This window comes from Papio anubis, chromosome X (genome assembly GCF_008728515.1).
Source record: "Papio anubis isolate 15944 chromosome X, Panubis1.0, whole genome shotgun sequence".
NCBI lineage: Eukaryota > Metazoa > Chordata > Mammalia > Primates > Cercopithecidae > Papio > Papio anubis.
Window position 1 is genome coordinate 130474434 of NC_044996.1, and position 15885 is coordinate 130490318.

At 38.5% G+C, this 15885-nt stretch overlaps 1 pseudogene; it reads left to right on the forward strand.

Moving 5' to 3' along the window:
• Window positions 1-262: 262 nt before the first annotated feature.
• Window positions 263-1608, forward strand: LOC110742090 (annotated as a pseudogene).
• Window positions 1609-15885: the final 14277 nt, after the last annotated feature.

Here is a 15885-nt window from a genome sequence, read left to right on the forward strand (position 1 = left end):
AATTAGGGACAAAATACAACCTGCATATTAGAATGAATAAGAACACATGCCAACAGATCAAATTTTAAAAATTGGCAAGTCTCTCTAAAAATGTGTTAATATATATATTATGAAGGAAAATGAAAGGGCCTGGGAAACAAAAGCAATTTTTACTTAAATTAATTTGATTTTATTTTGGAGATTGACTTTATGGTCAATTCTAAATTTCTATATCTTATTTTTATGGCATAAAAAGAAGCTGAAGCTGATGTCTGGTCCTTAAATGTATCTGCTTAATATAGCCATATACAGGGAAGCCCATCACATCTTCAATAAAATCATTTCTACCTATGACCAAAGCTTAGAGCACTGCAGTAGCAGTCAGTGTCGTTCATTACTGACCACTTCAAAGTTTGATTCAGTTTGCTTCTCGAGAACCTCAACTGCTGATGGTGCTAAGATGCTTCCACATGATAGCTAACATTTGACATCTTACTTAGTGCCAGGCATTGTTGTAAGTGTTTTTCATGTGTCATCTCATTTAGTCTTCAGGACAACACTGTATATATATAAATATTTGTATATATTTACATTATTATATCTATTTATTTGAGGAATTCATATATAGATAAAAGCTTAGTCAATTGAAAGCAAATGTTTCTAGATGCCTTTCTCCAGCTCTATTTCTTGCCTTTACAAATTGCAAGAAAAGTGTACTCAAAACTCAAGTACCCTGTCCTAATCCAAAGATGTCCAGTAATGCGTGGGCCAAAGGTGGTTGGCATTGATTCTCTATAGGAGTGGGACAGAATGTGGTGCTGTTCTCACCTTGTTTTGCTTTGTTGTTGGACCCTCCAAAAGGCCTGAATTGGGTAAAGGTAGATTTTAAGAATAATGTAAGTGGAATGTATGTACGTGGATTTCATCATTTTAAGATGTAACACAAACACTTCATTTCAACTTGAGATTCAACCCCTAAATCCCCTAAGGCAGAGAGTATTATATTTTAACAAAATGCTGTGTAACTACACAATTAACATAAGGCTTTGAATAGACTACTAGTTGTGGATTTGACCTGCCCATGAATATTCACCCACAAAAGTGACAGCCATATCAGTTCTCTGTGATAAGTGCCTCACCGTCACTCCAAGCAACTGGTCACTGATGACTATTAGAGGACAACATATGTTCCAAGTTAGGGCAACCATATTTTCTGTTCTAGAAATTAAGAATCAGATTCCTTCCACCATCTTGCAGCCTGTGGAGACCTGTTGGGAATAGGACTTCTAAAAGGCAAAGATGTCTGGAAGGCTATGGTCCAAGGCCATTTTTGCTGTCTGTAAGCAGGGTCTCTAGAACTAAAGGGAGCATAACATTTCTTCTTAAAATTGAAGGTGTTTATGCCTGAGATGAAACTGAATTCTATTTGGGCAAGAAATGTGCTTATGCATACAAAGGGAAGAACAACACAGTGACTCCTGGTGGTAAACCAAAGCCATAATAATCGGGGGAAAGGTAATTCAGGTCCATGGAAACAGTGGCATGGTTCATTCCAAATTCCAAAGCAATCCTCCTGCTAAGGCCATTGGACACAAAATCCGTGTGATGCTGTATCCCTCAAGGATTTAAACTAATGAAAAGTAAACAAATAAAAGTGGATTTGTGCTCTTGTAAAAAAAATAAGAATCAGGATTCAGAAAAGGCTAGAAATCCTCTATGTCTGGTTTAAACTGAGGACATGGAAATCCAGGGTCTGTGGAGGGGTGACAAAGAAACAAAGATAGCTGAGGAAAGAAAAAGAGAGTAAAATACATGAGCAGGGAGAAGATGTCCTGAGAGATCATATGCTATCATATAGTGGGAGAGAAACAGAGACAAAAGAGAAACTACCTTTGTTCTTCAGGTCAGGGTTTCTGTTTCGTGCTGCTGGGATTCCAAGTACTGTATGTGCTTTAAAATTTTGCTTCAGCTCATTTAAAGTGGGACTCTTTTATTTACCCTAAAAGGAACTTGATTGACTGTTCCAGGTTTCAGAAATATGAGCTCTCTAGATGAATGTTGCCTGTTAAAGTTTTAAGCTTCATTCTGATACCTCTGGGCATTGTATAAGCTCTCACAGAAAAGCTTAAAAACTTTTATTTTAAGGCTAATGGCTTGGAGTTGGACTAGGTGACTTCTAAGAGCCCCCTCAATCAACCCTGCAATTCTAGAGTGCTTTGCCATAGAGTTAGAGAGATTTTTATACCTTAGAAGGGGCTACATTAAGCATTATCTCAGAGAAATGGCTATGTTCACACAAAACCTGTAATGAATATTCGTGGCAGCATTATTAATAATACCCAAAACACCGGATGCAGAACAAACATCTTTCAACAAGTAAATAATTAAACCATGGTCCATATGATGGGATACTACTCATCAATAAACAACAAAAATTATTATTATTATTATGGAAATTATTATTTTCAACTTTTATTTTAGATTCAGGTACATGTGCAGGTTTGTTTTTGGGCATATTACTTGATGCTGAGGTTTGGGGTATGATTGATCCCATCACTTAGGTACTGACCAGAGTACCTAACAGTTTTTAAACCCTTGTACCCCTCCCACCCCACTCCAATAGTCCCCAGTTTCTATTGTTGCCATCTTTATATCCATGAGTACTCAATGTTTAGCTCCCACTTACAGGTGAGAACATGGGGTATTTGCTTTTCTGTTCCTGCATTAATTCACTTAGGATAATGGCCTCCAGCTGCATCCATGTTGCTACAAAGGATATGACTCTGTGCTTTTTTATGGCTGTCTAGTATTCCATGGTGTATATGTACCACATTTTCTTGATCCAATCTACCATTGATGGGCACCTAGGTTGAGTCCATGTCTCTGCTATTGTGATTAGTGCTGCATTTAACATGAAAGTGTATATGTCTTTTTGGTAGAAAGGTTTGTTTTCTTTTGAATATATACTCCTTTTCTCCCGAGAGCACTTCCTCACTTCAATAAACCGCATACATCCAAAATTCTGTCTGAAGCTTGCCTTCTAGGGAACCTAATACAAGAAAGAAGCTTAGGAGTGGCCAACAAGTTAGTTATTATTTTTTAAATAACTAACTGATTAACATTAATTTTGTAAAAATGCCTGCTCTGCTTTTCAGATGCTTAAAATGACTGAAAAGAGGTATTTGCCAAAAAACTGATGCTATCCAACAAGTAAGTTCACCTGGACAGATTGACTCAGACACAGGTATTAAATGTCCATGCTTGGGGCTATGGAAAGGTTATGTTAAACCCCCAGATTCTAGTTTCACAAGGTATTTCCTACAAAGCAGAGCTTAGCAAACTAGGGACCATGGGCCACATCTGGCCTGCAGCCCATTTTTGTATAACCCATGAGCTCAGAATGATTTTATATTTTTAAATGGCTGAAAGAAAAATTAAAAGAAGAATATTTGTGGCATGTGAAAGTTATATGCAATTCAGATTTCAGCATCCGTAAATACAGTTTTACTGAAAGCCAACCATAACCATTTGTTTACATTTTGTCTGTGGCTGCTTTCAAGCTAAAACAGCAAAGTGGAGTAGTTGACGCAGCAACCATGTGGCCTGCAGAGCCTAAAATATTTACCACAGTATTTGCCTTTACAGAAAATGTTGCTGAACCTGCTGTAAAAGAATGAGGGGCTTGAGTCCTGTTGTGTTTGATGGAACTCATTCTGAATAGCTAATTCCAGTTGTTACAAAATTTCTTTTTCTGGGTTAACAAGTTTCAACCGAGCAGAAAACAAGGAAGTAGTTGTGTATGTGGCTAATGGGGTAGGGGACATTGAATCAGAAGTAAAAACCCACAATGAGAAAAAGGAACATTGCAGCCTTGAAAGATCCACAGTCAGTCTTTGTCACTAGGAGAAAGGAAGATGCTGACTTGCGACAGAGCAGACTTGGAGAGCTGGGAATAAGGGAGGGGGCTAGCAATGAACTCATAGAGCTAAAACAACTGAAAGTCAGTAATTGCCTTTCAATAGTGTCTAAGCCCCAGGAGCTCCATTAAAGCAGCCAAAATGGATTGAATTCCCACTGGGGGAGACGCTTGCCATTGATCGCCAGACCCATCCAGCAATCCTGCGTCTTAGCAGGAATGATTACTCTCCAAGAAATCCTGCCCAGAAGCCTGCATCCATCACTTTCTCAGTGACTGGAGAAAGCATCCTAGACAGGATGAAGATGGCTTGATAGATTCCTGCAGCACAAGCGGGAGAATGTGTGAAGGTGAGATCATTTAAATTCAACTCACATGTGTTTGATACAGAGCAAGGTTTTTGCATACATGTTATTACTCAATTATGAGCCCCAATTGATACATGGAGAAACTCAGATTTGGACAGTTTTAAGATATGTATGCAGGATCATAGTATTAGTAAGAGAAAGTTATTTGAAAGTAGCAATGTTAGAAAACTAGACAGGCATCATGAGAAAAATTGACAAGGGGAAGAGAGAGGTGGTGGGGAGAATCCCACTGCACATAGCAACCCAAGTGGCCACCCCTGGATCAGGGCATTGGACTGCATAGATTCAGGCCAGCTACTAGAGTGGGCCTGGGACCAAGGTTGGACACATTAAGGAGGCTGGAGACAAAGAAAATAATTCAAGCTCTAATGTGGATGAATATATAGTTCCCTAGAATATGTAGTGTTTTCAGAAAAGAAAAGGCTTCATGCATAGTGATTAAGAACATGGACCCTGGAACCAAACTGCTTACCTACTTAGCTGTGTGACCTTGGGCAAGTCACCTAACCTCTCTGTACTTCAGAAAAATGGGACTAACAATAGTACTTGTCCCATGAGGTCACTATGAAGCTTAAAATGGATTAATATTTGTAAAATGAAAATACAACTTTATTAAATAGATAATGGAGATTATTTGTATGTGCTTATGAACAACGAAACACCAGTTTTCCAGGAAAAAAACCTTTTAGGGTTTGTTTTGTAGCATTTGTTGATTCCTATGGTATAAATAGTCTCCCCATGTCAGGTATTAAGTTACCAATGTAGCATAATTGAATGCAAAATTAAGAAGAAGTATGTATAGTAGCATACTATTATGTGGTATTTCCACCACACAGACACAATAGATATAATTGATCTCAAGAGCATAATCATATAATCCAGTAAAATAATTAGGCCAATTTGAGTACTACCTTTGCTTTTAAAATAATTCATTTAATTGTAAGTTTATATAATTTAATTTTTAATATAGGCTGTATTTATCAATTGGCTGTCAATTCCTGAAATTTTAACAATTGTCCCTCATGAGCTGGTATAAGGCAAATTCAGTACACCGATAACGTGTGCTTTTGAGACACTAGCCCTGTCTGTGTGGCAAAGGAGAAAGATCTGTGGAAAGAATCCTATGATGGTTAATTCTATGTGTCAACTTGACTGGGCCATGGGGTACCCAGATATTTGGTCAAACATGATTCTGGGCATTTCTGTGAGGGTGTTTTTAGGTGAGATTAACATTTAAATTGGTAGACTAAGTAAAGAAGATTCCCCTTCCTAATGTGCATGGGCCTCATCCAATCAGTTGAGTTTAGTCATCAGAGACATGGAAATCAAAGCAACAGCTAGATACCACTTCACACACACTAGGACAGGTATAATTTAAAAGTCAGATAGTAACAAGTGTTGGTGAGGATATGGAAAAAAAAATGGAACTCTTATAACAGTTTTGGAGGCAATGTAAAATGGTGCAATCTGTTGGGAACAAGCCCCCCAAAATCTGGCCATAAATTGGACCCAAAACTGGCCATAAACAAAATCTCTGCAGCACTGTGACATGTTCATGATGGCCATAATGCCCACGCTGGAAGGTTTACAAGAATGAGGGCAAGGAACACCTGGCCTGCCCAGGGTGGAAAACTGCTTAAAGGCATTCTTAAGCCACAAACAATAGCATGAGCGATCTGTGCCTTAAGGACATGCTCCTGCTGCAGTTAACTAGCCCAACCTATTCCTTTAAATTTAAAAAATTTAAAAAATCCCTGGCAATCGGGATTAGCATTGTTGAAAGCTAATAACTGCAACCCGACCAGCGACAGCTGAAGCAGGGTGAGGGATCGCCTCACCTGGGAAGCGCAAGAGGGAAGGGAATTCCTTTTCCTAGTCAAAGGAAATTGAGACACACAACACCTGGAAAATTGGGTAACTCCCACCCTAATACTGACCTTTACCAAGGGTCTTAGCAAATGGCACACCAGGAGATTATATCCCACACCTGGCCCAGAGGGTCCCACACCCACTGAGCCTCCCTCATTGCTAGCACAGCAGTCTGAGATCTAACTGAAAGGTGGCAGCGAGGCTAGGGGAGGGGCACGTGCCATTGCTGAGGCTTAAGTAGGTAAACAAAGCCGCTGGGAATCTCAAATTGGGTGGAGCCCACCACAGCTCAAGGAGGCTGGCCTGCCTCTGTAGACTCCTCCTCTGGGGACAGGGCATAGCTAAACAAAAAGCAGCAAAAACCTCGGCAGAGGTAAATGCCCCTATCTGACAGCTTTGAAGAGAGCAGTGGATCTCCCAGCATGGAGGTTGAGATCTGAGAATGGACAGACTGCCTGCTCAAGTGGGTCTCTGACTCCTGAGTAGCCTAACTGGGGGACATCCCCTACTAGGTGCAGACCAACACCTCACACCTCACACGGTGGGGTATACCTGAGATGAAGCTTCCAGAGCAAGAATCAGACAGCAACACTCGCTGTTCAGCAATATTCTATCTTCTGCAGCCTCTGCTGCTGATACCCAGGCAAACAGGGTCTGGAGTGGACCTCAAGTAAACTCCAACAGACCTACAGCTGAGGGTCCTGACTGTTAGAAGGAAAACTACCAAACAGAAAGGACACCCACACCAAAACCCCATCAGTACATCACCATCATCAAACACCAAAGGCAGATAAAACCAAAAAGATGGGGAAAAAGGAGTGCAGAAAAGCTGGAAATTCAAAATCAGAGTGCATCTCCCCCTCCAAAGGAACGCAGCTCATCGCCAGCAATGGAACAAAGCTGGACGGAGAATGACTTTGATGAGTTGAGAGGAGAAGTCTTCAGTCGATCAAACTTCTCAGAGCTAATGGAGGAACTATGTAACCAGCACAAAGAAACTAAAAGCCTTGAAAAAAGAATGGATGAATGGATAACTAGATTAATCAATGCAGAGAAGACCTTAAAAGAACTGATACAGATGAAAACCATAACACGAGAACTACGTGACAAATGCACAAGCTTCAGTAACCGACTCGATCAACTGGAAGAAAGAGTATCAGCAATTGAAGAGCAAATGAATGAAATGAAGCGAGAAGAGAAGTGTAGAGAAAAAAGAGTCAAGAGAAATGAACAAAGCCTCCAAGAAATATGGGATTATGTGAAAAGACCAAATCTATCTCTGATTGGAGTGCCTGAAAGTGATGGGGAAAATGGAACCAAGTAGGAAAACACTGCAGGATATCATCCAGGGGAACGTCCCCAACCTAGTAAGGCAGGCCAACATTCAAATTCAGGAAATACAGAGAACGCCACAAAGATACTCCTCGAGAAGAGCAACTCCAAGACACATAATTGTCAGATTCACCAAAGTTGAAATGAAGGGAAAAAATCTTAAGGGCAGCCAGAGAAAGGTCAGGTTACCCACAAAGGGAAGCCCATCAGATTAACAGCAGATCTCTCGGCAGAAACTCTCCAAGTCAGAAGAGTTAGGGGCCAATATTCAACATTCTTAAAAGAATTTTTCAGCAAGAATTTCATATCCAGCCAAACTAAGTTTTATAAGTGAAGGAGAAATAAAATCCTTTACAGACAAGCAAATGCTTAGAGACTTTGTCACCACTAGGCCTGCCTTACAAGAGACCCTGAAGGAAGCACTAAACATGGAAAGGAACAACAGGTACCAGCCATTGCAAAAACATGTCAAAATGTAAAGTCCATCGATGCTAGGGAAGAAGCACATCAACTAGACAGCAAAATAGCCAGCTAATATCGCAATGGCAGGATCAATTTCACACATAACAATATTAACCTTAAATGTAAATGGACTAAATGGTCAATTAAAAACAGACTGGCAAATTGGATAAAGAGTCAAGACCCATCAGTTTGCTGTATTCAGAGACCCATCTCATGCAGAGACACACATAGGCTCAAAATAAAGGGATGGAGGAAGATCTACCAAGCAAATGGAAAACAAAAAAAAGCAGGGAGTTACCCAATCCCTGAAAGTCTCTGATAAAACAGACTTTTAAACCATCAAAGATCAAAAGAGACAAAGAATGCATTACATAATGAGTAAAGGGATCAATTCAACAGGAAGAACTAACTATCCTAAATATATACACCCAATACAGGAGCACTTTAGATTCATAAAGCAAGTCATGAGAGACTTACAAAGAGACTTAGACTCCCCATACAATAGTAATGGGAGACTTTATCTACCGCTGTCAACATTAGACAGATCAACAAGACAGAAAGTTAACAAGGATATCCAGAATTGAACTCAACTCTGCACCAAGCGGACCTAATATGAGCATCTACAAGAACTCTCACCCCAAATCAACAAATATGCATTCTTCTCAGCACCACATCGCACTTATTCAAAAATTGACCACATAGTTGGAAGTAAAGCACTCCTCAGCAAATGTAAAAGAACATAAATTACCAACCAACTGTCTCTCAGACCAGTGCAAATCAAACTAGAACTCAGGACTAAAACTCAATCAAAACTGCTCCAACTACATGGAAACTGAACAACCTGCTCCTGAACTCTAAACAACTCGTACATAATGAAATGAAGGCAGAAGTAAGATGTTCTTTGAAACCAGTAATTAAAGACCTGTATAACAAGAATCTCTGGGACACATTTAAAGCAGTATGTAGAGGGAAATTTATAGCACTAAATGCCCACAAGAGAAAGCAGGGAAAGATCTAAAATTGACACCCCTATCACAATTAAAGAACTAGAAGCAAGAGCAACCACATTCGAAAGACAGCAGAAGGCAAAAGAAATAACTAAGATCAGAGCAGAACTGGAAGGAGATAGAGACACAAAAAAACCCTCCAAAAATCCAATGAATCCAGAAGCTGGTTTTTGAAAAGATCAACAAAATTGATAGACTGCTAGCAAGACGAATAAAAGAAGAAGAAGAATCAAATAGATGCAATAAAAATGATAAAGGGATGTACCACCGACCCCACAGAAATACAAGCACCATCAGAGAATACTATAAACACCTCTATGCAAATAAACTAGAAAACTTAGAAAGAAATGGATAATTTCCTGGACACTTACACTCTCCCAAGACTAAACCAGGAAGAAGTTGAATCCCTGAATAGACATGAGCTCTGAAATTGAGGCAATAATTAATAACCTACCAACCAAAAAATCAGGACCAAGACCTTAGATTCACAGCCGGAATTCTACCAGAGGTACAAGGAGGAGTCGGTACCATTCCTTCTGAAACTATTCCAATCAATAGAAAAAGAGGAAAATCCTTCCTAACTCATTTTATGAGGCCAGCATCATCTGATACCAAAGCCACAACAGAGATACAACAAAAAAAAGAGAATTGCAGACCAATATCCCTGATGAATATCGATGTAAAATCCTCAATAAATACTGGCAAACCAGATCCAGCAGCACATCAAAAAGCTTATCCACCACCATGATCAAGTGGGCTTCATCCCACGGAATGCAAGGCTGGTTCAACATATACAAATCGATAAATGTAATCCAGCATATAAACAGAAGCAAAGACAAAAATCACATGATTATCTCAATAGATGCAAAAAGGCCTTTGACAAAGTTAACACTTCATGCTAAAACTCTCAATAAATTTGAGTATTGATGGAATGTATCTCAAAATAATACAAGAGCTATTTGTGACAAACCCACAGCAAATATCATACTGAATGGGCAAAACTGAAGCATTCAGCAGAAACTGGCACAAGACAGGGATGCCCTCTCCACCCTCCCTATTCAACATAGTGTTGGAAGTTCTGGCTAAGGCAATCAGGCAAGAAAAGAAATCAAGAATTATTCAGTTAGGAAAAAGAAGTCAAATTGTCCCTGTTTGCAGATGACATGATTGTATATTTAGAAAACCCCATTGTCTCAGCCCCAAATCTCCTTAAGCTGATAAGCAACTTCCAGTAAAGCCTCAGGATACAAAAGAATGAATGTGCAAAAATCACAAGCATTCTTATACACCAGTAACAGACAACAGAGCCAAATCATGAATGAACTCCCATTCACAATAGCTTCAAAGAGAATAATAAAATACCTAGGAATCAACACAAGAGATGTAAAGGACCTCTTCAAAAGGAAAACTACAAACTACTGCTCAGTGAAATAAAAGGACACAAACAAATGGAAAAGAGAACATACCATGTTCCATGGATAGGAAAGAATCAATATTGCAGAAATGGCCATACTGCCCAGGTAATTTAGAGATTCAATGCCATCCCCATTAAGCTACCAATGACTTTCTTCACAGAATTGGAAAAAACTGCTTTAAAGTTCATATGCAACCAACAAAGACCCAACCCTACATTGCCAAGACAATCCTAAACCAAAGAACAAAGCTGGAGGCATCCGCATACCCTGACCTCAGAGCTATACTACAAGGCTACAGTAACAAAATAGCATGGTACTGGTACCAAAACAGAATATGAACCAATGGAACAGAACAGAGCCCTCAGAAATAAAACCACACACACCTACAGCCATCTGATCTTTGACAAACCTAGAAAAACAAGAAATGGGGAAAGGATTCCCTATTTAATAAATAGTGCTAGAGGAAAATTGGCTAGCCACTTAGAGTAGAAAGCTGAAATGGATCCTTCCCTTACTCCTTATATGAAAATTAATTCAAGATGGATTAGAGACTTAAATGTTAGACCTAAAACCATAAAACCTAGCGAAAACCCTGGGTAATACCATTCAGGACATAGGCATGGGCAAGGACTTCATGTCCTAAACACCAAAAAGCAACGGAAACAAAAGCCAAAAAATTGACAAATGGGATCCTAATTAAACTAAAAGAGCTTCAACAGCAAAAGAAACTACCATCAGAGTGAACAGGCAGCCTACAGAGTGGGAGAAAATTTTGCAATCTACTCATCTGTAAAGGGCTATATCAGAACCTGTAAAGAACTCAATCAAATTTACAAGAAAAAACAAAACCATCAAAAGTGGGCAAAGGATATGAATAGACACTTCTCAGAAGAAGACATTCACATACAACCAACAGACACATGAAAAATGCTCATCATTACTCGCCATCAGAAATACAAATCAAAACCACAATGAGATACCATCTCACACCAGTTAGAATGGCAATCATTAAAGTCAGGAAACAACAGGTGCTGGAGAGGATGAAATAGAACACTTTTACACTGTTGGTGGGACTGTAAACTAGTTCAACCATTGTGGAAAACAGTGTGGCGATTCCTCAAGGATCTGGAACTAGAAATACCATTTGACCCAGCCATCCCATTACTGGGGATATACTCAAAGGATTATAAATTATGCTGCTATAAAGACACATGCACACATATGTTCATTGCAGCACTATTCACAATAGCAAAGACTTGGAATCAACCCAAATGTCCATCAGTGACAGACTGGATTAAGAAAATGTGGCACATATACACCATGGAATACTATGCAGCCATAGAAAAAGATGAGTTCGTGTCCTTTGTAGGGACATGGATGCAGCTGGAAACCATCATTCTCAGCAAACTATGGCAAGAACAGAAAACCAAATACCGTATGTTCTCACCCATAGATGGGAATTGAACAATGAGATCACTTGGACACAGGAAAGTGATCATCACACACCGGGTCCTATTGTGGGGAGTGGGGGGAGGGAGGGATAGCATTAGGAGATATACCTAATGTAAATGACGAGTTAATGGCTGTAGCACACCAACATGGCACATGTATACAAATGTAACAAACCTGCACATTGTGTACATGTACCCTAGAACTTAAAGTATAATTTAAAAAAAACCCGAATATTTATTTAAATCATAATTAGTTGACAAATGAATGGACTGAATTTGAAATTATTTTCCAATTTTCACATATGTATTCTGTTAGAAATTTCAGATTATATAGGGTTTATATTATTTATTGATAAAATAATCTATATGAGATAACCAATTCATTATTAACTTCAATAATGTTTCACAGACATGCATAATTAGCATTTTCTATTTACATTGCTTAATAAAAATAGAATCTCTTAGCATTCTGAGGATTGCATTAATTTGTAACACATGACGGCACAAAAAGAAAGAACATTTTAAGTCTTCATTAATGGACTGGAAGAGAAAATAAAAAGCAGGCTCATTAAATTCTCCACTGATACTCAATTATAAAGTTTCCCACACTGGGAAAGACAGTAAAGTTTCATAAACAGATCCAGAGAGTGTGAGTTGATGTGAACAAGAATAAAACTATGGGAATTTAACCTGATCAATGACAAGGTAATATACTTGAAGGCGATAAAATAGCTATAATGTATTTGAAAGATAGTGTGACCAAAGATAAGTAGAAATTGCAGGATAAATACACATACCGGTAAACATTCAATCTGACAAAAAGAGCCTATAATACATATTGGACATAAGATCCCAACATAGGAATTTAAATGGCAAAAGTGGAGGACATGTAATGTAAACCATACTCACATAGTGGTTAAGAACCTGAGGTCTGGAGTCAGAGAGCTCGAGCCCCAACCTTCATTCCGCCATTTAGTTATACAAATTAACTTACTTCTCTCCACTTTATTCCCCTAATATATAAAATATAGATAGTAACTTCTTTTCTCACAGGAATAAAGAATGTAATTCTGGCTCAGGAACCTAATACAGTGTCTGGAATCAAGGACCAATACATGTCAGCAATTCTAACTACTATATTATTATTTTTATTACTATTTCAGCAGCCTCCTAGTGGTTGTTCTTGACTCCAGTCAATACTCTACTCTGTCAGAGTGGTCTTTCTAATAAACAAATGTGAAACTATTATATTTTGTTATAAAACATTCCACTGACTGCATGAAGCCTATGGTCCAAAGTCCAAATCATTTACATGACACAAAAGGCTCTTCAAGCTCCAGCCACAGTCCCTTCGCTACATCATTCTAGGTATTCCCTTCTGTGCACGTTGTCTTTCAGTTGACCCAAGCTTTTACTTCTCTTAGACCTCCAAATCTTTACACAGACTATTCCTTTTTCCCAAAATGGGAGAAAAAGAAGCATTCCTATTAAGAATTGTGAAAGATTTGTAATATCTACCCTGCTAGAAACCTGGCAAGTCAGTGTCGATTTCACGGATGCAGTCAGAGGACAGTAAGTCCCTGCGTTAGAGACAAAGACCTTTATTACTCCCAGTACAGCACAAAACATGAGTTCATGCTTGTGTCAGTTTTCCTTGACCCCCAAATCCCACAAAAGCAACACAGAGAGGCCCGAATAGATGTTACACACCTAAGTCACAGCTGAGGGACCTTAATATTAGAAAATGAAAGTATTTTATAACTGGCTGCAAGCAAACCTCCCTGATCTTTGCCTCAGATGCAGACATTATTATACTGAGTAGCAAACAAATCTGCCACCTGTTCTGGAGAGGGACACTATTTCTAGCTTCCAAGGCTCTAAAAACATACTTGCCTAATATTACAGATTATAAAACAAAAAACAGTCTGTCTCTATTTAAAATATTAATAATATTTTTCATTACGAATTCTTGCATTAAATTGGATTTTTAACAAATATTGCATTAAAATATTTATTTTGGTGACTAAACTTTTGGCATCCCTTTGAATTTTGTGCCTGAGAAAATTAGGGCCTCAATCACTTCACTCTAATCCTAACCATACAAAAAAATGCAAAAACAAAAAACACAACAAAATTATACACATATAGGCATGCCTCGGAGATATTGTGGGTTCAGATCCAGACCACCACAATAAATCAATTGTCACAATAAAGCAAGTCACATAAAATGTTTGGTTTCCCAGTGCATTTAAAAGTTATGTTTACATTACACTTTGTCTATTAAGTGTTCAATAGCGTTATGCTAAAAATAATGTACATACCTGAATTTTAAAATAATTTACTGCTAAAAAATACTAACAGTCACCTGAATATTCCGTGAATCATGATATTTTTGCTGGAGGAGGGTCTTGCCTCAATGTTGATGGCTGCTGACTGATCAGGGTAGTGGTTGCTGAAGGCCAAGATGGTTGTAACAATTTCTTAAAATAAGACAACAATGAAGTTTGCCATATTAATTGGCTCTCCCTTTCATGAAAGATTTCTCTGTAGCATGTGATGCTGTTTGATACCGTTTTACCCACAGTGAAACTTCTTTTGACATTGGATTCAGTCCTCTCAATCCCTGCCACTAAAGCAGTGACTATGTTGATGTACTGTTCTAAATCCTTTGTTGTCATTCCCATGATATTCATAGAATCTTCAGCAGAGGTAGATTCCATCTCAAGAAACCACTTTATTTGCTCATCCATAAGAAGTAACTCCTCATCCTTTGAAGTTTTATCATGAGAAATCAGGAACTCAGTCACATCTTCAGGATTCATTTCTAATTTCTAGTTCTCTTGCTATTCCCACCACATCTGCAGTTACTTCTTCCACTGAAGTCTTGAACCCCTTAAAGTCATCCATGAGGTTGGAATAAACTCCTAAAATCCTGGAATTTTGACCTCCTCCCATGAATCATTAATGTTTTTAACGGCATCTAGAATAGTGAATCCTTTCTAGGAAGTTTTCAATTTATTTTGCTCAGTTCCATCAGGGGAATCATTATATATGGCAGCTATAGACTTACAAAATATATTTCTTAAATAGTAAGACTTGAAAGTCAAAATTACTTTTTCATTGATGGACTGCAGAATGGCTGTTGTGGCAGCAGGCATGAAAACAACATTAACCTCCTTGTACATCTCCATCAGAGCTCTTGGGAGACCAGGTGCATTATTAATGAACAGTAATATTTTGAATTTTTAAATATTCAGTTAACCATGCTGTAAACAGATGTACTGTCATCCAGGCTTTGTTGTTCCATTTCTAGAGCACAGACTGAGTAGATTTAGCATAATTCTTAAAAGCCTTGAGATTTTCTGAATGATAAATCAGCATTGACTTCAACTTAAAGTCACCAGCTATATTAGTCCCTAAGAAGAAAGTCAGCCTGTCCTTTGGATCTTTCAAAGCAGGCACAGGCACTGACTTTTCCTCCCTAGCTGTGAAAGCCCTAGATGGCATCTTTTCCCAATATAAGGCTGTTTCATATACACTGAAAATCTGTTGTTTAGTGTAGTCACCTTTATCAATTACCTTTGCTAGATCTCCTGGATAACTTGCTGCAGCTTCTTCACTGGCACTTGCTGCTTCATCTTCTACTTTCATGTTAAGGAGATGATTTCTTTCTTTAAGTGTCATGAACCAACTTTTACTAGCTTCTAACTAGTCTTCTTCAGCTTCCTTACCTCTCTTAGTCTTCACAGAATTAAAGAGAGTTTGGGCCTCACTCTGGATTAGGCTTTGGCTTAAGGGAATATTGTCACTGATTTGATCTTCCATCCAGACTGCCTAAACTTTCTCCATATCAGCAATAAGTTTGTTTCACTTTCTTATTCGTGTGTTCACTTGGGTAGCACTTTTAATTTCCTTCAAGAATTTTTCCTTTGCATCCACAACTTGGCTAATTGGTGCAAGAGGTTTAGCTTTTGGTCTATCTATCTTGGCTTTGAACATGCCTTTCTCATGAAGCTTAATCCATTTTAGCTGTTAATTTAAAGTGATAGACATGTGACTCTTTCTTTCCCTTGAAAACTTAGAGGT